This window comes from Grus americana, chromosome 1, assembly GCF_028858705.1.
Source record: "Grus americana isolate bGruAme1 chromosome 1, bGruAme1.mat, whole genome shotgun sequence".
In the NCBI taxonomy this organism is placed as follows: Eukaryota; Metazoa; Chordata; class Aves; order Gruiformes; family Gruidae; genus Grus; species Grus americana.
Genome location: NC_072852.1, coordinates 194,110,001 through 194,135,273, shown reverse-complemented (window position 1 = coordinate 194,135,273; position 25,273 = coordinate 194,110,001). Strand labels below are relative to the sequence as shown.

Below are 25,273 nucleotides of genomic sequence, written 5' to 3'. Positions count from 1 at the left end.
CTAAAATACTCTGGTCTCATCTTTATCTGGATAGCACGCGGAGAGAAGAGGTAAAACAGCCACATCCAACTCTATTCTTTCTTAAGTAATGATAAAAAAACCAGTGTCAAGCAGAACCCGAAAGACTCCAGAAAGCTACACATTAAGGGTGGAGAGAGAGTGAGAGGACAGGACTAAGTGAGTAAACAACTAAGATTAGATTAGGATAGATTTATACCTCATTCTGATCCACTTCTTTTTACAAAATGGGATGAATTACTTCAGACAATGTTTTAAGTTATGTGTGTGCACTCTCTGTCACACTGCATGCTTTTCTTAATGTTCTTTCTTCTTAGAGAGAAAAAGACACAAAAATTGAAAAGAAATGCATGCCTACTGCCTTCTTTCTCAGAAAAAGGCCACGGGACATAGCAAGGTATGCAATTTAACATTTATTCTAAATGGGTAACATGACTAAATTTGCATTTGACATCTAAGAGCACAACAAAACCCAGTGCACAGAGGGCAAAAATTCAGCTGCACACACAAAAAAATAGGGGGAAGAAGCAGAAGCCGAGTCCTACGGTTCTGAGGACCACATCAAGGAAGGGTAACACGACATGTCTCTCTGGTCCCTTTCTGGGTTGCAAGTACAAAAATATCTCTAGCCTACTTCTGTTCCTTTGATGCAAACAAGTTTGCATCAGTGTAATTGAGGGTACGTCAACACAGCATTCCAAGGCTTAATTTTGGATTGTGTGGATATACCCAACTTTTAAAATATCTAGTTCATGTACTCAAAGCACTGTAGCTGTGGATGGGGTCCAACACATGTTTTCTGACAACGTTGCCAAAAAATATAAACTACTGAAATTTTGTCCAGACTGGGTTCCATTATAGAAACTATTCAACTCCATTTTCTTTTCAAACGCAGGATAAACTAGCCACGAAGATTTTAATAAAACAATAGGATACAACTCTTTATTTGGGTTATTCTGATAATAGTACTATGACACCACGTCTAGTGGCATTAGTGTTGCAGCCAACAGCAGTAAATTAAATGTGCTTGGAACCATGCTGAGGCCAACTGGGATGCAACAGCCAACGGATACAGAACAGCCATGCAAAAACCTCTTACCCCTCCATACTGGATGGCTGCACCCGTACTGACCACTGAGAGAATCCCTGGCTTGTGCCTGCTCCTGACCCACAGCCAGGATTTGTGTACAAGTACAGGCATGGTCAAAATTGTGCCAGCACAGCGTTGAAGTGAGCCAGAGACCAAGCTAAAGGATTGGATCTCTGCTCACCCACATTTCTTAACTTTTAGAGCATGTTTTGGGCTATCCTGGGTCTCTCCAAGACTGCCAGGGACAGCTTGGAGGTGAGTTCACTCCAGGGACTGTCTGCAACACGCAGTAGAGGTTTAACTGCACCAGGGGTGGCTTACAACAATCCCAACTTCAGACCCTCAAACTCTTCCATATATCCTCCTGCCGCATCTCAGGGCACGCCGCACTCCTTGTTTCACACTGCGCAAACAAGACTGCAGAGAGCTGCAACACAGGTATCGCATTATTTCAGGCCATTCAAGCTGAAAAGGAAAAGAGTCACAAAATAATATTTATGTCTTTGGGCCACAAAAGCACCACTTGAGGTGCAGGGAGACCCGCAGCCAAGTACCGCATAGTTTGGAAGAAGTCAGTGTACTAGATAAAGAGCTCGCCCTGAGTAATCTGGACGTGAGCCAGCTTGCCTCAAATTGCTCTGTAGCACCCTCCTATTAATCAGTACAGAAACAGCTTAGGAGGTATTGCAGAGATGCAGAATAACCAACTGATTCTTCCATTCCCTTTCTACATCCATTACATCTACAGCCTTCCCTTCCTTACCCTAAAATGTCCTCTCTGCAACTTTCATAGCATGGACAATATGAACTTCAGCTTAGTGGTCCCTTCGAATCCTTCACAGACCCTCTTGTGCTCTGGGCATTTGAGAAGGGATGTGATGCCCCTTGAACTGTCTGGTACTTTGAGTCAATTTTAAAGTGGCCCTCAAAGCCAGGTCTGCAGATCTATCTACACCATAAAACTCTACATTTGCCCTAAAGCAGTGCAGTCTGAAACCACCACGCTTCCAACTCACCCAATTCACGTCTTGACTGCCTCTTCCTTCAGTTTGTTCAGCTTAGGCTGAAGGTTTGAGAATGGGAGGTCAGTAAGTGACTGTCTCACAAACTCCCTCATATTCCTCCCCTCTGACCCCCAATTCTCCGGTACCTCTCTCTGCTGTCCATATGAAGAGACCAGCTGGAAAAAGAGCCAAGAAATGCACACGCCACTTCCGAGGAGGCCTCTATTTTGCAGTTAAGAAGCACAAAATGTGGGCTGCTCTGCTGCACATTATGAACAGAGATACAGATGGTATAAGACAGCTCACGTGGTTCAGAATAATTGAGAGGGAACCTCAGGATAGACCTTACATATCAATGTAGACATATTATACTTCCTTTGCAGATGGCGCACACCACGGCATATAGATGTACCAGAAGCTCTTCACCCCACAGAAGTAAAAGCTGCATGCCTTCTAAATAAAAAACCCCCCACCATCACACAGCTAAAAATGAAGCAATCAATAATCTTGCCACTAGGTCTATTTCTTGAGTTTGACAAGGTGCCTGACTGATCAAAAATAAAAAACATTGTCTCTTTCTTAAATTATGGACACAAAGCGATTTTGGTTTTGCTGGGTGCATGCAGAAGAGAAAGGATTCTCTCCCTCCTTTTTGAATGACACTGGGGATATTTTGTTTTAATCAATTAAAGTCTGATGCTGCTACACTGCAATCAGAAGTTCTGATTATATTATACTTTTTCTCCTTTCCTAAGCTGTTTCTACTTTCTCACTGCAAAATGCTTCTAGCTGTAAATTATTTCTGCATTTCAGATTTATACAGAAATATGTATAAACCAAATGAAGAAAAATGAAAATATATTCATGCAGCTGTTTCTGCCTATCACCTTTAATCTTTCATGCACTTTAAAATATGTGCTTCCCACAAAGGGAAAGAGAGATCTATTTTTGCTTTATGTGAATATAAAAGTAATTTGTTGCCATAGCAATATTTTTCCATCCCAATGCTCTGAACACCACAGTTGCTTCAGGTTTTGGGCAAACTGTAACTATCCCAAAAAACCATGTAAAGCGTTATGCTTCAATAACCTCTTCAGTTCCATTATAATCACATCTTTCTGCTAGACATTATTAACAAAAAAATAATTCAATACAGATGTTTATGTCTATACAAGCTTACTCCCAGAGACCACTTTCAAAATCATTTGCTTGCATCTTGTTTAATTCAAGTTGCATTAAATTTCTATAGAATGGACTGAAAAACCCCACCCCGATCTCTATCCAGTGGGCCAAATTCTGAAGCCCACAGGAACGGTGCACAAATCTAAGGAAGATATTAATCCCCTGCATGCTCTACTTTCTTAAATTCTCTCTCTCTCCCCTTATATAGTGCTCTTTAGTTGGGTTCTCAGAGATGTTAGCCCTGTTCATTTCCATAGCAACCCCCTCCGCAGAGTGGAACAATTTGTTAAAATTGTTGGGGTTCAACCTTTGAAAACAGCAATACCACAAAGACTGGTACGAGAAGCCTCCCAGAGCTTGAGCTAGGAACCATGGGAGCACCATTTTTTTCACCTTAATTTTGACCCTGTCCTGGGAACAGCAACTTCCATGGCTCTGGGAGGACATTTCATGCAAGTTGAACTATGGATTACAGTGCCTGGTTGAAGCTTACTATGTATTCTTATTGCAGGGTTACATAATTACAAATAAACCAGAAAGCAAATGAAACATATAATCCTCAAGATCTTAACAAAAAAAACCCCAACAACAAAAACCAAAACCAGAGAACACACAGACATTGGCAGCTTTCCACTCTCTTCCACCTACACCTTAAGAGCGGTTTCACAACACAGGGGATTTGTGTAAATTGAGGTCGACTGCCCCAGCCCACTGACAGCGCTCCCAGGCACGATGCCACATTAAACTCCATCAAAACCTCCACACTGGCCACCTGGTGCTCACGCGTCCAGTGGAGTTCTCCAGATACGACCAAAGTGGCATCGCCGTGCAGTTCATTTGGAAAGAAGGCACTGTACATGTGCATGTCGGGTTTTTTTACTGTTTCTGACTGCATAGGAGTTGTGCACGTGTAACCTTGTCCTTGTTAGCTTGCACACATTTTCACCAGCCCTTGACTGCTTGTTTGTCTGTTTTGCTGCACGCTCCTGAGCATCCGTAGCCTTGCTACACACTCAAAAGCCTGTAAACCCTTTGGGGATATTTATTGTATATCCCACAGGGCCCCAGCCCTGTAAGCTTTTCTGTAAGACTACAATATAAACACTAAATAAACAAGCTTGTTATAGGCCAGATGTGCTAACACAGTATCTTATTTCTTAAAAAATCTATCATACCCTCTCTTAATCCAGATGTAAATCATGATTTACTGTTGTATTTAAATTGTCACCATCTGTTTAAAGTGGACATGAAATGCAAAATGGTCTTTTTTTCCACTCTCTCACAGCCAACCTGAAATACAACATACATTTTATACTTCTGCTGCAGATGGCCCTTCTTTCATGCAATCATTTGCACCGGTAGTGCCTGCATGTGTCTTTTATATAGCAACACTGAGAGGGAAAGCAGACAGCACAAAACAGCCATGTAATTGCAAGCCCATGAAGTGTCATCAGGGAGTCTTCAACAGATAGATACTTGCAGTATACGAACCGCCATGACACACTCGCCTTAAGGTGAAGTTTCACGGTCAGCTTAACACAAACTAAATCCACATACTACTGCAAAAACATGAGCCTTCCCTTTTTCTCCAGTCTGCAAGTTTCTGCCCATTCCCTTCTGCCAGCATTAAAGCAAGACTGGGAAATTGATCTAGCCAAAAGGTTTTTTCTGTTTTTGAGTTTTGCCAGGTTAGTTTTCAGTCAGATCAGTTTCCAGACCTGGCTGATCATGCAACCAGCCACATAAACCGCAGTGCAGGAGTGAAATGACCCTTTTCAAGGGCATCACACACAGTGCAAATGGAGGTCAGTTAATCCCTGTTGTGAAAGAATACTCTTAACTGACTAGATTTCATATTGATAGTGTTCTCTAAGGGGTAATACACAAAATAACTATCAATCAGTATGTGTCAGGCAGTTTACTGCCGGAGGAAACAACTTACCGTAAACAATGTTTCTGCAAGACAGGCGCATATTTATATCACTATTTTACAGATAAGGAATGAAACTGAACCACATTAACTTTTATCCCGAAGGTCAAAGAGAAAATACATAAAGCAGTATAGAAGGAGAGATCTGCTGCCTCTGAAGTCCTGTACCTTAACTACAAGGCTATCTTTCTTTGGATATGCACCTCTCTTCCATGTGTGAGTACACACATATACACATGTAGATTTATGTTTCATAAAGAAATGTGTCTAACACTCTGAAAAATTGATTTTCGTGGTCAAAACCAAAATAACTATTTTATAAGCTCTACTAAATTACAGGAGCAATTGAGAAAATTAACAAGCAGAATGTGCACAAAAGAATGTTATACAGCATCATACATAGCTAGACTTCATTCTTAGCAGCAAAATTGTTAACTGGTTTTTACACCTTGGAATAACTAAAAAAGATCTATTCCATATTTTACGCTGCTGACTTCCAAATGTGTTTTGAGATGCTTTTTTTTTGAATGTGAAGTTCAAATAATTTTGGTTTACCAAGAATGAACAGGTGTTAACAAATATCATTGCATCAAGGCATAGCGCTTATTAGTATTATTTTATTGTTGAGTTCAACTAAATACCACTTGATAGGTAGGCAACATGAACTGTTTTAAACACAATGGCAGATGAGCTCAGGTTTTGCTTGTATCAACATCACAGTTTTAGAAACGCCCGCTAACAATGAGCTTTATTGTACCGAATGGGATAGGTAATCAGGCACTGAACCATCTTCCTTCTGGCTGCCTACTTTCTCTCCACAGTCAGGCAGTTCCACAACTGGCAATGCTCCAAAAGGCATGGAGATTCATAAATGCAAATATGTATTAAATATGCAAACATTATGGATCGGTGTGCCCTGAAATATACATGTTCTCAAAACACAGCAACATAGTTTCCTGATAATACCTAATGACATCTGACAGCTCATATTCTAAACAGATTTCATTCTGGAAGAAGAATTAGTGGGGAATACAAATAGAGGGATACAAGAAAGTAAAATAAGTATGTTTACAGGAAGAAAGAAAATGCAAGGGCAAATATAAAACTCCCCAGTGTCAATCACGCTACAGAAACTCCTGACCATATTGCAGTACGTGGTGCAGAAGGTCTGTTCCCCCAAATCACATGGCAGAGGGTTTGGGAGAGTCTAGGAAACGTGAGAGGGACGTGAACTTGGGAGCAGAGGTACGCTGATGAATCTACAAGCGTGCAGGCTTCCCAGCCAAACTCCTCTGGAAGGAGGATGAAGCAACTGTAAAGGTACCCAAGGGGGCAGATACGCAGCCCTCACAGACCTCTCCAATCCACGGCTCATTTATCATGCTTTAGGTCAGGGCTTTACCCTTCGTGAGGTCAGGGATTTGTTCCTCCTTTCACACAGCGAAGCATCCATCAAAGCTGTGCAGTAAGCAGCTTCACCAGCTGGAAATAATGTGCCAGAGAAAGATTTTATTTAAATAGACATAATACTGGGAGGGCTGTTCTCACAGTTGCCTAAATGCCCTTTATGCCACCCTGCCAGCCAAAGGCAGGCATGCGGTATTAAGATCCCGTGCAGAGAAGGCAACCTGGCGTCGGACGAGCACAAAAAAACCCACAACCGCAGCCCACATCCTTGGGAACTCGGAGGACACGGGGCCGCAGGCAGGGCAGTGCTGGGCCGGCCGATGCCGGCCTCGGAAACTCGCACCCGAGGCACCCCAACCCGAGGGGCCCGGGCCCGAGGAGCTCACGGGGGAGCGAACCCGCTTGAGGCGGGGCCCCACCGCCCTGCGCCTGCTGGACCCTCAGCGCGCCGCCCTGCCCCCGCCGTCGGTTCCACCCCACGGACACAAACTTTAACTCCCGTTTAGGAGCCCGGTTTACGCCGGGATCCAGAAGACGGGCCGCAGGCCCCGGGCAGGCTCGGGGAGTCACGGCGCTGCCGGCGGGACGCGGGACCCAGACCCCAGGGGGGTCCGACCCTCCCCGCGGGCGGGAGCCACCGCCCAGCCCAGCTCCAGGCCGGGCTCCCTCCCCTTCCCGAGGCGGGACAGCGACCTGCGCACGGCGCTGCCGGCTCCCGGCCCCTCCGCCGCCCTCACCGCACGCCTCTCCCCCTTCCCGCTTCCCCCCGGCGGCCCGGCCCAGCATGCCCCCTCAACACTTGCCCCGGCACCTCCTTCCTCCGGCGGCAGCGCGGCCCCTCGCCCCATCGCCGCCCGGCCCACAGCAGCTCCCCGCCCCGGCCCGGGCGGTGCCCGCGCTCCCTCCCTGCTTCCCGGGGAACGGCTGCTCTGCGTGGCTCAGCTGCCCGTCCCTCCATCTCCACATCCCTCTAAAACCCCACCAGGGCCGTATCCCATCCCAGGCTGGAGCTGGTCTCTGCCCTCGGGCTGGCCCTGAGGTAAGCAGCCCACCTGCGGCTGTACCCGGGGATGCCAGATCCCTCCAGCCTCTTCCAGTGCTCCCCTGCCTCAGGCAGTTCTTGTAAATAGAAACGTGGACATTTACCCAGGTCCACTATAGAATGGCAAAGAGTTCCCATAACTCTGTGTATTTCAAAAGGGGGAGAAAAATCAGTACAGTTCTTTGACTTGTTCTGAACAACATAAAGATGCAGGTCACCGAGGTGGCTGTAAAAGAAAAGGATCCAGGGGCATGGGGAATACTGCCATAAGACAAAAAGCTTAGCCCTCAGATCTGACACATGAACTAAAAGGAATGGAGAATTACATACAGCTCTGGCCAGAGCTGGCCTCCAGTCACCATTTCACCACTGATGTGCTGCACAAAATTGCTCTGAATCATTGCATTTCTACTCAGGGTTTGTTCCTTTCCAAATACAGAGAACATGTTTTTGCCTTCCTGTGAGGTGCTTCAGCTTCCATGGAAGAAAAGCGGTATATATGAGTCTTGTTACTTAATGCGTGAAATCTGCCAGGCGAAGTCCATCATTTGGGTTTGTATTTGTGCAGCACCTGGTGCAATGTGGGCCCTTCTTTTCTACTAGGGCTTGCAGGCACTTGCAGGCCAGCAGGAGTGCATACAGTTAATTGTACCCATGCACGAATGCATGGGGAAAAATATTTTTTAGAAATAAAAGTAAAAAAAAAAAACATTCTGGAAGACTGTCTCCTGAGGCAGCCTATTTGCATCAAAACCCTTCAAAACTAACTGAAAGAAAAAGCAGAGCAAACACAGTATCTAAATGAAAAAAAAAAAAACCCAACTGTCCTAACAAATATATTGTCTGTATGAAATGTTCAAATCCTGGTCTTCCTTACTGAACTAAACAAACAGAGTAAAGACAGATTATCTTTTAATTTCAGCATTTGTTCAATTAATTATTTGACATCATGTAAAAAAAAAAAACAAACCACAAACCACCCCCCCAAAAAACCCCCAAACAACCAAGAGATAGCCAGTTGAGGTCCCAATACTATAAATCCATGCATGTGAGGCCTTTCTGATTTAGCACGTTAGGTGATCCATCTGTATTTGAAGAAGTTAGGGATAGAACTTGAGTTCCTGATTATGCTGATTCTGCAAATCCTTGCTTCAGATGAGATCTGAAATGGGGTTTCTGTCCATGTTCCTTTCCTTCCTTCCTTCCTTCCTTCCTTCCTTCCTTCCTTCCTTCCTTCCTTCCTTCCCTCCCTCCCTCCCTCCCTCCCTCCCTCCCTCTTTTTGGTTCATTCTTTTCACTCATTCTGTTTGTTGTTTTTGCCAGAATGTTTTTTCTTTGTTTTCTGCTCTTTGAGGAGTCATCAGCATTTACTCTTGGCAGTAGCTTTGTTTACACAGATAGCAAAGGCTTACCGGCATAAAAGGAACAGGCTTACGTGCCAGATTTCAGTAGAAATGGGCTTTTGTTCCTGATCTGCTGGTGTTTGTAAGCAATAAAAAAAAAAGTATATTGATCTTGCTCTTGGGAGAGGTCGCTGGGAACCAGTGTTCGTCATCACCAGTCCACTGTGGCTAACGTTTAAGAGTGGCGATCTCATCCTAAGCATCCCAGCTCTTTTTCTAGTCCACTGCACCTCCAGAGGTATCCCAGTCCAGCTAAGTTAGCTCAGCGCAGGAGTTATCTCCTTCTAGATCTGGGCTGGTCCTTTTAAAGTTTTAAATCTTTGCTTTAAAGGCTGACAATTTTTTACTCTTACACTGCTGCCCTCCACTGTGCTCTTTTTTCATCTCCTTGCCAGTAAACTTCTCTGTCAGTACCACAGCTTGCTTACAGATTTGCGAAAGCAGAACTTTGTTTTGTTGAGCGGCCAAAGATCTTTAAGAAGTGGCTGCTCATTTATGTGCCAACCCCACTTAAAGCACGAGGGCAAATCCTCTGGGTACATGAGCAGAGCTCGTTAAATTCAGTGCAACCATGGCTCCAAGTCACCCAGAAGTCTGCTGTACGCAGCTGTCCAACCCAAGAATTCACAAATAAAACAATCTGGTAAAAAATTACTTGGTAAAAAAAATCTTTAAGGATATGTCATCACATATCTTGCAAATACTTTCTATTACCCTTATATACATTATTTGACTTTAAAGGTTTCAGGAGGGAAAAGTCCTACAGCATTAGAATCTCAAATTAAGCAAAGGATCCTGTCATTTCTCTACTGACACGCAGTCTTTTATTTTTCATTATGAACACTGTCTGGCCCGTGATTATGCTGACCCTTTACTTCCTCTGGCTGTGCACTTCTGCCCTTATTCTACAAGGCACTCAATTTACCATAAATTGGATATTAAGAGAATAAATTATTAATATATTTTTAACCTGGAACACAATTAAAAAGCAGTTCAAGTATGAAACTTGGATGGCTGGAAAAACTGTTTTCAGTGGTGTATTTGCATCTTACAGCAGTAACTGAAAAAAAATTAAAGGAGTAGAATATATTTTTCTGACATTTTTTACTGATCTGGGACTTGTTTTTACTGCAGAAAGAGAAGGAAGACATCAGGAATTTGGGAAAGATGGTTGCAAGAACTGAACTCAAAGTCAGTCAGGGAACTCTCATTAACTTCTGATTTTTTTGCTCGGAACATCATGTAAAACAATTCTACGAATGTGTAGTACACTTACAAAGTGTAAGCAATAGTACAACAGAGCTTACTTCTTAGCACTGTTGATGCTAGAAGCTAAAAGGAATCCAATAAAGTATCTGGAGATGCTGAGCTTGGGAATCAAATGGCTCACACAACGTATCTTGACATACGTTACAAACTGGGGTTATGCATGGATGTGTCGTGCTATTTTGGCATGTTAGCATTTACATCACTTATGGCATTATTTAACAAATAGCGATGGATGTGCCATTGTATTCCATTTAATGTGTTTGTGTTGTTTATCCAAAAGCCTCTGTAATGAGTGAAGAAACTAAAGTTACTAGTGAATTTTCCAACCTGTGTTAATTCAAGAGGTGAAGGAAACAGCTAGCAGACAACTATGAAGCCTTGTCTACCAAATAAAGAAGATGGTAAGACTTTCTCATGTCATATTTTCAATAACACGAGGAAATCTGATGTTTGTTATATAAAAATATTTTGTTTTCAATAAACCCAAATCATCTAGAATATGTTAGTGATTTAGTGCTCTGGTCATTTTAGCGATTGTCAGGTTTTTTGGAAAGTCACAACGATACTACCACGCACGATAAACAGAATAACAGCAAATTCTGGGTCCTAAAATGACATAAAGGATTTTATCTCCCTGATTTCAAAGAAGTTGTGGCACATCAGAAAGGCAGAAAATTTTACCCATTACTATAAATTCTAACAGATACTTGGCCAGTTATTCCCATAAATCCATTCATATTATAAGGTGCCTAATAACTGATACTATCATTACATTATATGCTGAAAGATTAGTGGGCCATAAAATTAGCTGATACTGTGATTGGTGATATGTTAAAAGGATAAGTTAAAGGTGACACATATGCTAACATTTGCTGAAATGCTATGCTAAAATTATTTATTTAGCTGTCTAAAGGATGATGTTCATTTTTAATGAATATATTTTCCAAAGTTTCACTTTTCCAGCTGAAATCTGATATACTTATTCTCAAATACGAGATAGTATTCTTAAGGAAAAACCTGTTAAATTATTTTCTAGATGGAAATAAGTGTGTGAGAAGGTGAGAAAGCCCTTTTATTCAATCTTCATCTGAACAGTGCTCACATTGCAATGAAAACTGCTGAAAAACCGAAATTTGTTAGCAACAGTTCTGGAATGTAGATATGCCTTTCATTGGTCTGCTGAAAAACCAGATTTAAGATTATAGTGCTTTAATAACATACTTTATACACAGATAGTAAATTATATTAAATGGATAAAAGCAAAAATCTTACATTTTTTATGGCACTCTACTTCTGTGAATATATTAAATAAGTGAATATTGATTAGGTGTTGTCTCAGGATTCCATTAGCTATGAAGATGCAAGCACAAAAAGGTGGATGGAATTTAATACTTCTTTGAGGATTGCAAATAAGATCTGTGAAAGGGTGTATGAATGAAGTCTGGGCCCCAGAAAATACTTCTTGTGTGATACAGAAATATCCAGAGGTTTCTGCCATGGTGATGAATATGTAGCACGTAGCGTGGTGCATTAATTCTGTGGCTATCTATCAAATAGCAACATGTGATATTTTCTTCTTTTTTCTTAGACTTAGCAGATAGCAAAAATGGCAAAAATCCCACATTTTGCAATAAAGCACTCAGAAATTAGGATGCTTTGAGGTAAACATTGCCTCTCTGGGCTAAACCTCCCCCCTCCTGTGTTCTTTTACAAGGGCTTGGGGTAAAGAGGCTCACTTCTCATTGTAGAAAGCCACCTGCATGGGCATGGAGACAGATGGGAGTGGTGGAGATAGTGCAGGTGCTTCAGTGATTGACTTGATACAGTCAGCCTGGGAGCCAGGGACTGCAGGGCACAGCAGAAGACACATTGTCAAAGGGTTAGGTATGTGGGACAACCCTGCTCCATGGTGGCTGGGCTGGGTTCTCAAAGAAAAAGCTGTGACATCTGTTTGCAGTGTGAGTGCAGCGTTTCCAGGAGGGTAAGTTACTGCACAGGGCTCTCTGTACTACACCGTGATGACTCCTGAGTCACTGAGTTGACACTTGCAAAAACCACAACACCAAGACATGGCCCCAGGTGCCCTCAGTTAAACTGTTGGAGCAATTCCTGGTGCTCCTTTGGCGTTCAGGATTTAGCTAACTCCTGAGCCGGAGACCTTGCCCAAGGGGCAGGTTGGATGTGTCTGTCCTGCCTTGGAGTGAAAGAGAGTAGAATAGTATGGCCATGGCTACAGCGTGCCAGTTTGTCTCCAAGTCAGAGAACAGACCCTGGCATCATATAGCTAGCAGAAAGTTCAAAATCTTGGATTTCAGGGGCCTTTGCTGACTTCTGAAGTTTCCTCCTTCCTAAGGCAAGCGCTTAGGTAGCGCAGTATAAACATACCTACTCATGTGGTGCAGCCTGTTAGCTATGTCTGGTTTAAAAGCCTGCTGATCCTCCCTTCCTTGCGTAGATGTAAAATACCTTTATTCTAGTATTACACTCCAGAAAGAATAAGCCCCCTTTCCCCACAACATCCCACAGTTACTTCATACCGAGTCAGTTCTTCACTGTCATCTCTAAACCCTTCTTGGAGTTAATACTTTCTAGGCTACATTGCTCAGTTCTGTGCTACTGCTTGCTTCCTTGTTCCTAGCTGTTGGAGCTTGAACTTGGCTTTCTTAAAATGTATTTTTAACGGTACACCTTATAGATATCTCCCATGGCTTCCCTATGCTTGTTATTATTTTTTTCACCATGTAGAATAGTCTGCTATTTTCTGATACTAACATCTGAGAGGTTTCTTTAGAAATACTCGTTTGTGTTTTCTTACTGATCACTGCTTTCTGAGATCTGTCAGATAGAGTTTCCAACCCATGTAAGAACTGTTGTTTGTTAGGATTTTACAGTGCTCATGGTACTCTTATTCCCATGGAAGCAAGGTGCCTGGTTTTGCCCTCACTCCCCCAATATTTTTTTAGGCTGTTTGTCATTTTCAAGCACATTTGCAGAGATATAAATACCCTAAAGATAAATATATTTCAGAAAAGTAGATAGTTGTAGGAAAATACTACTAGAGTTCAAATACCACTCTCAATAATTTCTGAATCCATTGGGTAGTTTCTATAGCTAAAGGTGACAGCATATTTGTCATTTTGAAATACCCTGCAGCAAGAAATAATAGCCTTCTGTTGATATATGCAGAGTAAACAGAAAATCTAAGTGTAATACTGTTGAACAGTCAATTAACCGAGAGAGACACAATTCCCTAGAAAACCAGGTTTTGTTAGCTCTCAGAACTACTTGTTTAATCAGATTGTCATGTGATACTAAGGCAAATACCTTACAAATCTCTGCCACACATTCTTTATCAAACAAATCTGTAGTACAAAAAAATCTTGAAATTCTATTCCTATCTTTTGCTATAGATTCAATCATTTACCAATTTTTCTGTTATTGGGCCCAGATTGACTCCATGCTAAAAGACCTATCCGCTGATGCACTAACCTTTTTGGAACATTGACATAACATTAGCACTGGTTTTGTCTTCTTGAATTTCCTTAGTATTCTGAGATTTATTAAAAATTAACCTAACCCATTTGTTCGCTAATGTCCACACCTCAGAGGCATTCAGTTTAACATCCTTCTTCTTTACGAGGGATGGGCTGGGAAGTACTTCTTTGCCTTCTTATGAAATTAGATATTTATTGAGGAGTTCTGCCTTTCCTACATCATTACTTAAACATCTCCTTGATTATATGTCTTATTAATGAGACCGGTGTCAAAGTGCTTCCTGAATTATTCATGGTAGTTTGTGGTGATGAAACCGTGGAACATAGCAGAAGATGAATGTTTTTGTGGTTAAGATGTTCTCTAAGCATTAAGAGATCTAGATTTTTGTCCTACAGACTTCCAATGTGACATTATCAAATTAAAACACTTTTTGTGTCATATGACTACCTCCTTCTGGAGCTGCTAGTGAGGAAGTTAAAACTTTGCCTGTTTTCCTAAGTCTGTTCTCTTTGCCTCCTTCGTGGCACTCTTAATTCACAAAGACTTTCCATTCGCAGTTCTCAACCTCCCTCCTTCCTACAAGCCATCATAATCCACTGTCCTCTCATATCAAAAGACAATGAAAGATAGTCTCAGGCATACCACAGGATCTCATGCATCTTTGACGTTACTGCTTCTCCTTGCCTGTCTTCCTGTCTGAGTTTATGACACGCGTGGTATAGACCCATTACGCTGAATTACCATTTCATGTACGCAGGCCTGACCTCCCTCCACCGTGGCCTCTCTACTCTTTCCTGCACTGCAGCTGCTCTTACACGGTCTTCTCTGATCTTGTGCTGTGCACATTTCCTACATCACAACATCGTATTTTCCTTGGCTGTCTTACATCGGAAATACCCATTTCTTCATTTTTCAACTTCTTAGGTTTCAGCTTTCCCCCGTAGCTTCTCTTGTTGACTTCTTTTTTTTTTTTTTCAAATTGTTAGCTAAACAAATTGGGAACTTTCAAGAGCTTAACCAAATCAACTGCTATTTTATTCTATTTCCCTGCTAATCTCAATTGTACTCCTTTTACCTGATAATATTTATATCTTTCTTGCATTGCAAATAATCTTGATGGTCATTAAATTTTCTATTACCAGCTTACTGCAAGAAATTGAAAGGTTCACTGATAATCCAGTAGGTCAGATTTAATGATAATTGGAGCTAGTGAGGATACCTTTGCAAGCAAGATTTGGCCCGTCAGTAGCGGTGCTATATAATCATTGGGCATTGTTTCTGGATGAGTGTTTTTGGATGACAGCAGAATGGGCTATCTCTATGTTCAGGTTCATAAAGATACCCTTCCCCTCTTCCTATTTCTGGACATAATTGCAACTAGGTGCATCCACAATCAGCTATTTTAACCAGGTGTTACTACTAAAGATCATCAGCAAGTTATTACTCTTCACGGCTTTAGCATGGACTCGAGAGCAAACAGATCACCACTGCTATTTCCGAGATTCCCTGAGTTTATACTCTGTTCCTTTTATATTCTATCCATTGGCTTTTTCCAATTCTCTGATTTCAGGAACATTTCTGTCTCTGAGAAAACTCTATTCACCATTTGAACCACAAACTAGACACAGCTAATCCCTGCTACCGCACTTTAAGATAACCTGGCGTCATGCAAAGAATTTCTCTGGGAAAGTACACAAGAATTAGAGTTCAGCTCTCTGTGTAGATCAAGCTTGTGAAATATAAATGCCCAAGTGTAAGCTTGCAACGATTCCTGGTTTATGTTTTTTGCAACAGGGAGTACAAACATGCCCTACTCAGCACCCACAGCACACAGCCTTTTTCTGCCCCCACTCCACTTTTCAACTGGGTAGTTTAATACAGACCAGAAGATGATCTCAGGAAGGAATCCTGGGTTCTGAGTAGAGCTAACATGGATCGACTGCAACCAACGAGACTCAGACGACTAACTAGGAAAGCTGATATAGCAGATGACTTTAAAAAAAAGGAAGACTTACGTAGGGACAGATCTGGGAGTGCCACTAGGACCCAGGCAGGGGAATGCATGGACTTGAAACACATCCACACTCCATTAAGGCCATCTATCCTATTTATTACTACCTGTAAGTAAGTATAGTATAAATATAAATATATTTGGGAGGATTTTCCTGGGTTTTGGCCAATACATTTACTGCTACAGGAAACAGTTTACTTCTGAAGTGTGCTCAGTTTCAGCTAAGAGCAGAAAATATAAAGTGACTTTTCATCATTAAGTTTCTGTCCCCCACTTCCAGCTACATCCCTTCTCGTCTCCTACGTTCAAAATGGTAGGCAGAGAGGGGAAAAAAAAACCCTCAACACACAACCCTGCCTGTTTCATAAGCAGACTTCTGCAATTTTTACCATGATTATAAAGTTATTTTCATAGCCTGAGTAGGGTTTTTATATAATTGATTTCAGTGAGTGGTTACATCAGTCTTTGCTGGGTTTTATGCCTTTGCTATAAAAGCACTGCCCAGGTTTTAAGAGCATATTGGCCAGTATAATGTGCAATGGTGATAAGTGCCCAAATCTTCAGGCAGTAGCTGTAGCCTGTCCTCTTCATTTTGACTGCTCCATAGGAGGGGTTCCAGAGGGCTGGTATTTCTTGCTCAGCTTATATTAGGCTTAAAATGCACTGATTTAAATATTCTGGGAACGGTGAAGATCTGAAAGAGAAAATGATGCATCAGTCATTGTGCATCCTCTAAGGGAAATTCATGCTAGCAGAAAAGCAGGGGAGACTGGAGAAGGGTGGAGTGTGGAAGGGACATTCTGCCACCATCAGTCACCCCATTATTTGTTTAGGATTGGTCTCTTTTTTTCCAAATCACAGAAGATAATTCTTGGAATATTGCCTTTATCAACAACTCTAGTTACTCTGTTGTGCACAGTGCAAACAGATTCATCTGAATATTTTAAAACAAAAGTCCTTTCCTTTCTCCACTATAATTTTTCACACAAATAGGATAGAGAGTATAATGGACAATACTGGCATGTGGAGGTATTTCAGATCCCTATATTTCCTTATGTATAGGGCTCCTCCACTCTCTATTATGTGTGTTTCTCTACATCATAATGGTTTTGAAGCTGCCATCAAATAAATACGTACGATGAAAAGTATAAGAATGTTTTTTACTAAGTTGCAAAACGTACAAATCATCTAGACTGCACATGGGCTGCCTCATACAACTCTCAGCCACAGGTGTTAAATGAAATTGATTATGACAGTCCCCTCTACAGCTAAAAATTGAGATAAAAAGCAGCAGACTTGAAATTCAGAAACCATACTTTAATCTTCAAATACTAACAGCAGCCCTCCCTACCCATCCTGAGATAATAATAGCTCTTTCCTTGTGGAAAATCATTTATGCAGTACAGATACCTTTAAAAAATAACCCACCAATGTAATATTATATAACAGAACATATAGAATAACCTTTTTTTTTAAAAAAAAAAAAAGAAAACAAACAAAAAGAATGTATTAGGACTCCCATTCCATTTAATCATTAAAGTATCACATGCTTTTCTGAGCCGTTCTCCCCGTTATCACACTCTCACGATATTGGAGGAAGGTGTGGTCCCCCCTGTGCTGGCTCTGAACCTGGCTCCGTATTGAGTGCTATAGTTTTCTGGGCGTGTGGACCAGTCCAAAACCTGTGAGTCTCCCCAGATTCTTTCTGTATAAAAGTGCTCAATTTTACCCCTGCAGTTGTAGTGCAGAGTGCTACAGTCTGGATGATATTTGTCACAGTGGTATCCAAAAGCTCTTTTAGTTAATGTCCGCTATGTAAATGCATACTCCATTTAACCCGCAAATGTGCTCTCCACTGTATTTCTGAAACTACTTTGTATTTAACCTAAAATTCTTTTTCCAAGGCATATAAAGCCAAAGTCAGTCCTCCAGAATAATTGTTGGCACTAACACCTCATTGCTAACAACGTTAAGAGGAAAATGAGTTCCTATTTGTCCCAGCCTATAAATGCCAGACTTCCTCAATACCCTGGCCTTACACATCTTGCCTCTGCTTCCCACGTGGGTGTTAATGAACCTCCAATTAAGACCACACGACATGCAGACCCAAGGCAAAATATCTTTTGCCTCTGACACTTTTGGTTCCTCCTTCCTCAGGGCAAATCCTAGCTATACCCATGTCAACCAAAAACTAACTCTAAGTTGTACTCCTTGTCCCATCCAGCCATCCACTTGCTGCAAACCATGATAAGATCCCTCTGCAAACTTCCAGCAGTTGACTGGCCAGTACCAAACTGGTTATGCACTTACCTGTGCTAGTCTGGTTTACCCTCTTCCAGCAGTGCACAGGCATCAACTTGCGCACCAGTGTAATCACCCTCATTTGGAACTGGGACAAGGTTCCTCTAGCAGCTTCAGGGAAGTCTGATCCTTCACCTGGGGGTTCTGCTTCCACTGCTGATATCCAAAATGGTATGATCCCATTCTCTAACTTTGCTCTTATCCCTGACATGTACCGCTGGATGCAGTGGAGTTGTACAGCTATTGCATTATTCTTGAAGCATGTCCAGTCTGCTGGGAATATGCCATACTTGTCCTCTAGGCTTAGCAAGCCCATAAAGACCTGTTCCCTACTTCATCCTCAAAACAGGACATTTCATCTAAGGTTTGAACTTCCGCTTGTGATGCAAAACAGAACCAAATCACCTCTGTGCTGGAATTGTGAAGTGAAAGTAAGGTGTCCCACAAAAACCACAAGTCAATTCTTAAGGATTGTACTTTCTGACAGAGGGAAATCTGCAGCATGCACCCACAAATCTGAGTGCTGAGCATAGCTACACAGAGTATAAGTGTAGGAACGGGTTTTTGGGGTGCATGCTATCTACAGCAAGGCACTGTATAAAACTGAGGACAGAGCTTGGGCTCATCTGAGCAGGATGTGGGTGCTCACACTGCAGGTGACGCCTTTGATACATTCTGTAAATCTTCCCTTGCCTTAAGCCTGTTGAAATGGTTGGAAAATTTTTCTGACATGCCATCTCTGTGATATATCTACACAAAATCCGTGTTTATACCAGAAGTTATTTTGAGCATATTGCCATTTTCCCACTACTCAGTTAAATGAGCAAAGGATGCTCGCAATACTGACAGAAAGCTGAACACATGAGAACTCAAGCTGCTAGAAATTGATCTATTAATCAGAAATTTGCCTTCTATATGATGACTAGCAACTGTGGAATAAAAAAGCAAAGACATTGCACATGCAAATCAGATCTGACCTTTAAAGTTCATAAAGCATTGTAAAAATGGTAGAGAAAAGATTTTATCAGGGAAGACTTTTGCTTAGTAGAGATTCCTCTTCTTTTCATTGTTGTTGGTGATATAGCTGAGTCCTCAGACATCAAGAGGTACTCCAGTGCTGTGTTACTATTTCTCCTGCTCTTTGATAAATCACTTTCAAACAGCCACCCTGAGTGCCTCAGAGGATGAGATACTTAGAGTCCTAGGCAGTAAAAGAATGGTGTTTCTGAAAAATGGTGATTTTAGGCATCATAGTCTAGTATGACAGTATGCTAACCAACTCATATGTCAACAACAGGAACAAAAAATCAAAGCTGAATTTAAAAAATTCTCATTGTGATAACATGCAGCCTATAGACAGATATTTATATCTGGAACAATTCTGTGAATTACAAAGCCTTAGCCAGCCTAGCCTTTTAGGAGGCACACCTTCCCATATGCCATGTGAAAGAAAGAGTTTTGCTCTTAAGAACACATTCATTCATTATCTTCATTATCCTTTAGGCAGTGCTTTCTATATTGCAAAATCATTACCCCTCTGCAAACAAACAGCACAGCAATCTGATCCCCAAACGTAACCTAGCTGCCAATTTTAAAGCACTCCAAGCAATGACACAACATGGTATAATAACCTTTCCTGGAATTTATTTTTAAAAATGATTTTTGCTTTCCACAGTTTTCTGTCTTGGAAAAAAAAAAAAAAAACACAACCAGAAAAAAACCCCAACCTCAGAAGTAACCACAATGAACCACAATGTCAGTGAGAGTGAAAAGCCCTGATTAATTATAACTATTGTCAGGAGCAAACTGTATTGAACAACAACCACAACTGCACTTTTTAGGCATCCTGACTCATTCTTGAAATTGTGTCCCAAAGGAGAGCAACAGAGAGCAAGTCTGACTGCAGAGTGTGTGAACACGCAGTCGTGGGAACAGAATTCAAAGCTCAGCATAGCACCTGAAATCAATGCAGTTGCACCAGAGTAACTGAGAGCAGAATGTACTATGTGTTTCACATTGGAAGTCCTGTCATGAGTCAGGCAAAGAAGAAATATATAGCACACACAAAATGTAACACAACTAATAGGAACTAGCCATTTTCTGCGATGAAAGTCTTGAAAACTTTGTATTCTGTAAAGAATAAAGCTTAATTTTAATATGTTGCGACTGTTGTGCAAAGCATCATTGAAATTGTGTAACTGTTTGTTAAAAGCTATTTTTCTTTTATTCTGATTGGTTTGCTTTTATTATAGCGGGAGCTAGAGGCTGCAGCGAGGGCTGAACAAAAGTTGGAGTTTCCATCCACTTTGGGACAAGAAGTTCAAAATATCAACACGCACTGTGGAACAGAATGTTCTGAAAAACATAGCTTCAGAAACAATTGAACATTTCATCTTTTCCCAGCTGAGCACAAAAGCTGCATATTTCTGCAATGTTACGCTGCCTGATGGGGTTTGGAGGTTGAATCGCCTATTGTGTCATTCTGTCCTCGGTGGGTAAGACCACGGGCTCAGGCTGCGTCTCCAGCACCGCATTGCAGCCGTGGGGATGACGGCGAGAGGAGTGAGTGTGTTGTACCCGTGCAGATAGAGTCTAATTTGGGATTTAACCACAGGAGAGAGAGGAGGCTGAACTACAAACCCAATTATATGATACAGTGTTGTTACAGAAACCAGGTTCCTACTGAGCCGAAATAAAACAAAACATCTTGGCTCAAAGAAAAGCCACAGAGCCAATTTTTCCCCTAGAAAATTTGGGAGAATGTTTTTCCCATGAGAAAGTAATTCTGACCCAAAGCAGCCAAGTGGCTGTTTTACTTTTTGTCCAATGGTGCCCTGACAGTGTTAGAGGCTGTACAAACCTAACTAGATGAGAGAGTGCATTTTTAGACAAATCAGGTACTCCCGTCTCCATCTCACAAACCCAGCTCTGATGCACCACTAGCAGATAATGGGCTCCCTCTCACAGAGCTCTGTCTGCACTAATACACTGAACAGACTCTGGCTTGGCTCCCCCAGCTTGGTTTTGGTCTGCACCATCTAGCACTGTGTCTGGGTATGGTTTGGGCGACTGGTCCCTGTAAGCAGTATAGATGAGATCACCCTGTTTTGGGGGAGAAAATGTACATGTGGGGTCCATCTACAGGCAGACCTCACCACACCTTTTGCCCTCTGGGTCCTGTCCATGATCCATTTTATTTGCTTGCATGGACATCACCAGATGGTAAGACAAACGTGTGCCCGTGTGGTAGCCAGAAGGGACAGAGGGTCTGGGCTGATAGGAATCTTTTTTTTTTTGCATCAGTTTTAGTCCAAACCTGTGCACCAGTCCTATTCAGCGTGCAATTGCCCGCCTGCTTGTGCAGGGACATGAGAAGGGGAGGAGCAGGCACTAATGAGTTCCAGGGGGCAGGGAAAGAATAGGACTGCAGTGCTGGCTTAAAATGGTTGTGAATCTATGGCCCGAGATTCAGATCCATCGTAGCCCATACCAAACTTTAGGTACTTAACCAAAGGGTATTTTTGAGCTGTCATTGCTGGAGCCCAAATCTGCCTTCCATGATGAGAAGCAGACGTCTCACGAGAGCACGGACCGCAGTGGAGTGCAGGGCTACAAAGTTCTCGATTTGGAGACTTCAGTAAGTGCCCGTGGTCAGGCTGGAGGAGCCATTTCATACGTGGCTTGTGCAAGAACACACAGAAAGGCTGTGGGGGAGCAGCAAGGCGGTCCAGAATGCCTGATGCCAGCACAAAAGATTTAACTGTAAGGACATATTTCTCCTCTGGTAGAGGTTTGCCTTATTAATGCAGTCATTTCTCTGAACATTTTATAATTGAACCAGGTACCTGGAAATGAATAGGAAGTCTTGAAGTTACAGAAGAGAGTGTGTATGTACTTAGGAACTGAGAGAAGAAATTCTAGCTGAAAAATGCTTCACTAAACCTTAAATCTTCTTCCTCTAGTGAAAGTGAAAATGTTGTTTAGAACTGCCTGCCTTCTGCTTTTGTTATCAAAAGGTACATCAGATGTTGAAGTGCAATTAAAATCCAGTGGGACCTATTTTGCAACTAATAAAATTTGCATAAATGGAGTTCATTGGAGCAATATTGATTTTCAGCACCTGAGGATCTGCCCCTTAGATTTAACTTTATTTTTTTTAAATGTTTCTCTCCTGTGGCAGAAAAGGAGAAGAGGCAGAAAGAAGTCAGTAGGAAAGAGGCAAGATGTATGTCTTCAATACCTTACAAAAACAAAGGTGGCCATAGAAAATGGAAGATTTAATCCAGACCAACCCCAAACAGATGTAGGAATGTATGTTTTTGTTTTGCTTGGGTGTTATTTTGGTTTGTGTGTGTAGTTATGTAAAAAGGATGAAGAAACCCATCAGAATTTAGTCTTGAACAGTCTGCTAAATAGGCATTTTTCTCTGTGTAGAAATCCATGATTGTGAGATAGGCCTATTGAGAAAATTACAAAAAGCTTATTTCTCACTAAATGAAAGGATAGCTCTTCCTTCAGTTATCATTATTGTAGGTTGGTGCCATCCATTTAAAAAGTAAATACAGCTGTAAGCAAATTGACCTGCACTTTAACATATGGGTCCTCCTTGGGGTCACATAAATGAAGTAAACTGAATATGAGCGTGTACCCGAGGGACTGGGAGAGTGTATATAGTACTTATTACGTGTAGTACTTAATTTGTTCTGGTCCATTTACAAGAAGTATCTATAGAGAAAATACAGTCTTAATATCCATATTTTGGTCATCAAGCTCTTGCTAAATGATGTTTTTGTGATACTTTATCAGTAGCCAAGGATAATATTTGATATTATCCAATGACAGCTGCACCGGCTGTATTTTCTCTCCTTTCTAAATTATAATGGTTGTGCAAAACAGCTTTGATTCAGAGCCCATCGATGAAATGTTAGTGAGGGTTTGGGATAGCTTTCACTAATTTAAAACAATCTTTTATTAATTGTTGGCTGCATTTACAGATCAAAAATGTGTGCCATGTAAAAATCAAAACAGAGGAGCCTACCTTTGAAGTCACGGGGAAGTTACAATACCCCACCCCTTCTCTTCTAACAATTTTCTGAGGCCGACAATGTCAGGAGCTGCAGCTGCCCCTGTGCCTGGCTGTGCCCTCGCCCCGGCCGGGCAGTGAGCATCGCTCTGCAGAGCTGCCGGGGCTGGGATGGTGCTTCCCACGCACACCCAGCACGCGGGCAGAGAAAGGCATGGCAGGCTGAAGGAGAGCACGGGGGTGGTTTGGAACTGCACAACAGCTGCCCAGGCCCTTTAGTACCCATAAAGAAGCAATTGCTGAAAATGCGGAGTGTAATTCGCAGTAATTCAGTGGGATTTCGTGGACAAGCGAGGCTTGTTTCTGGGCGTAATGGTTGCCGCCTGTGATCTGCACCCATGCTGGATTCAACAAGGATGTGCAGGGAGAGGGGGTGTGAGGATTAGAAAAGGAAGGAAGCGGTTATTTTGCAAACAGTGAGTTTTAAATCTATAATATCTGTATAATCATTTGATCCTTCAGAGAAAACAATAAACCTTTTACTGGAACCAGTGTCCTAAAACTATTCATAGACAGTAAACAAAGAAAGGGGAGTGAGAGAGAGGGCGGAAAAAAAAAAAGGCAAGCCTTTACCTGCTACTACCATCTAGTGGTAAAAAAGAAATAAAGGACATGTTGGCAGAAATAATCTGTGGGAGAGATGAGGCTGGTGAACAGAATTAAGAAATCAGAGAATTGTTATCTGGCAGCCACTTCCTCCCGGCAACTGCAAACACGCACGTTATCCATCACTCTGCTACACCCACACCCTGCTCCCGACACGGAAAGTAAGCACAAAACCAGAGCCACAAACAGAAATGATCGGTCAGAGAAACATATTCCTCTTGAACTCAGAATTCACGTCTTTGCTTGATGTAAGTATACGATTTAAGATCTTCCAGCCATGGCCATCTTTGCATTCATATAGCTTTGCATACAATAGCTAACAAAACAGGACTCGGGTCTTCCCTATTAACTACAAGAGAATGAATACTACGTCATGTACGTGAGTGAGTGCTGCTCCTCTCCTGAGGGCTGTGCTTGGTGGGGGCTGGGAGTTCAGTGTGATGCCCTCAGCCCCTGGCTGTCCCCACAGTCCCTGCTGTCTGCCGAGGGAAGCCGGGCCACCCTGCTCACGGGACGCTCTCCACTCCTTGCTGATTCGCCGTCTGGCCTTGCCGAGCAAGGGAGCAGAGCCTCGGCGCCTTGCCTGGACTCCTGGATGGAGGCTGGATGGTCCCTCGTTGGGGAGAACTGGGACACCATCTGCACCTTACCAGGTCCCTTGAAATTGCCAGTCTGCTAGGTAAACTTCTGCCTCCCAGGGAAACAAGTTTATCTGTCTGAAATGCAAAGCTAAGAGATAATTTACTAGTTAGGACAAGTACATGGAGGATAAATAAGAGTGGACTTTACAGCTGCCTTGCAGACTGTTTTGGCTTCGAGCTGTGCTCCCTTCAGCTCACAGATGAGCTGCTTCTCAAGGTGATTCACATCTCTTCCCAAGTGGGTGGGAAGGCCTTCCAGTTCTTCCAGGCTGCCTCTGTCCCCGTTGCAGCCTGCTTTCCCTCCATCAGTGATAACCCTAATCCTTTTTAGCTGGTGGGAACCTCAACAGAAAATTCAGCAGTAGACGTATGTGTCTACACATGTATAACACAACGGAGTTTTAGGAATACAGTACACAAAACAAAAACAGTATAGGTTATTCACTTTTAAGATAATAATTAGTGGACAAGAATAATTAGTTGTTATACATTGCGAGACAGAAAAAAGTTGTCATTGTCACCCAATGACTTGGACTGCAGTCAGCTGCTGCTCTCCCATATTTCAATAGGGTTCCTGATGCATATGTATGAATCTTTACAGCTTCCTGAAAGCTTCAGTAATTATTTCATCAAGGCATCAACTTCAGCGTCAGGTGTAATTGGAATCATGTATACCACACCTCCAGCCGCCAGCGTGTTGGGTGTCCTTGGATTGCCTCTTCCTCCTGCCTGAACCAGGACAGCTTTCACATGTAGCTGACTGCAATAAATAAATCTATAAAATGTGCCTT

At 42.2% G+C, this 25,273-nt stretch overlaps 1 protein-coding gene across 2 annotated transcripts in view; it reads right to left on the bottom strand.

Moving 5' to 3' along the window:
• Nucleotides 1-2,524, bottom strand: part of LOC129196766 (probable tRNA methyltransferase 9B) — a 38,440-nt gene extending 35,916 nt beyond the window's left edge. For both annotated transcript variants that reach the window (XM_054804696.1, XM_054804704.1), the window contains exon 1: nucleotides 2,125-2,524. The gene's annotated coding sequence lies outside the window, so the exon portion shown is untranslated. The remainder of the gene's footprint in view (nucleotides 1-2,124) is intronic.
• Nucleotides 2,525-25,273: the final 22,749 nt, after the last annotated feature.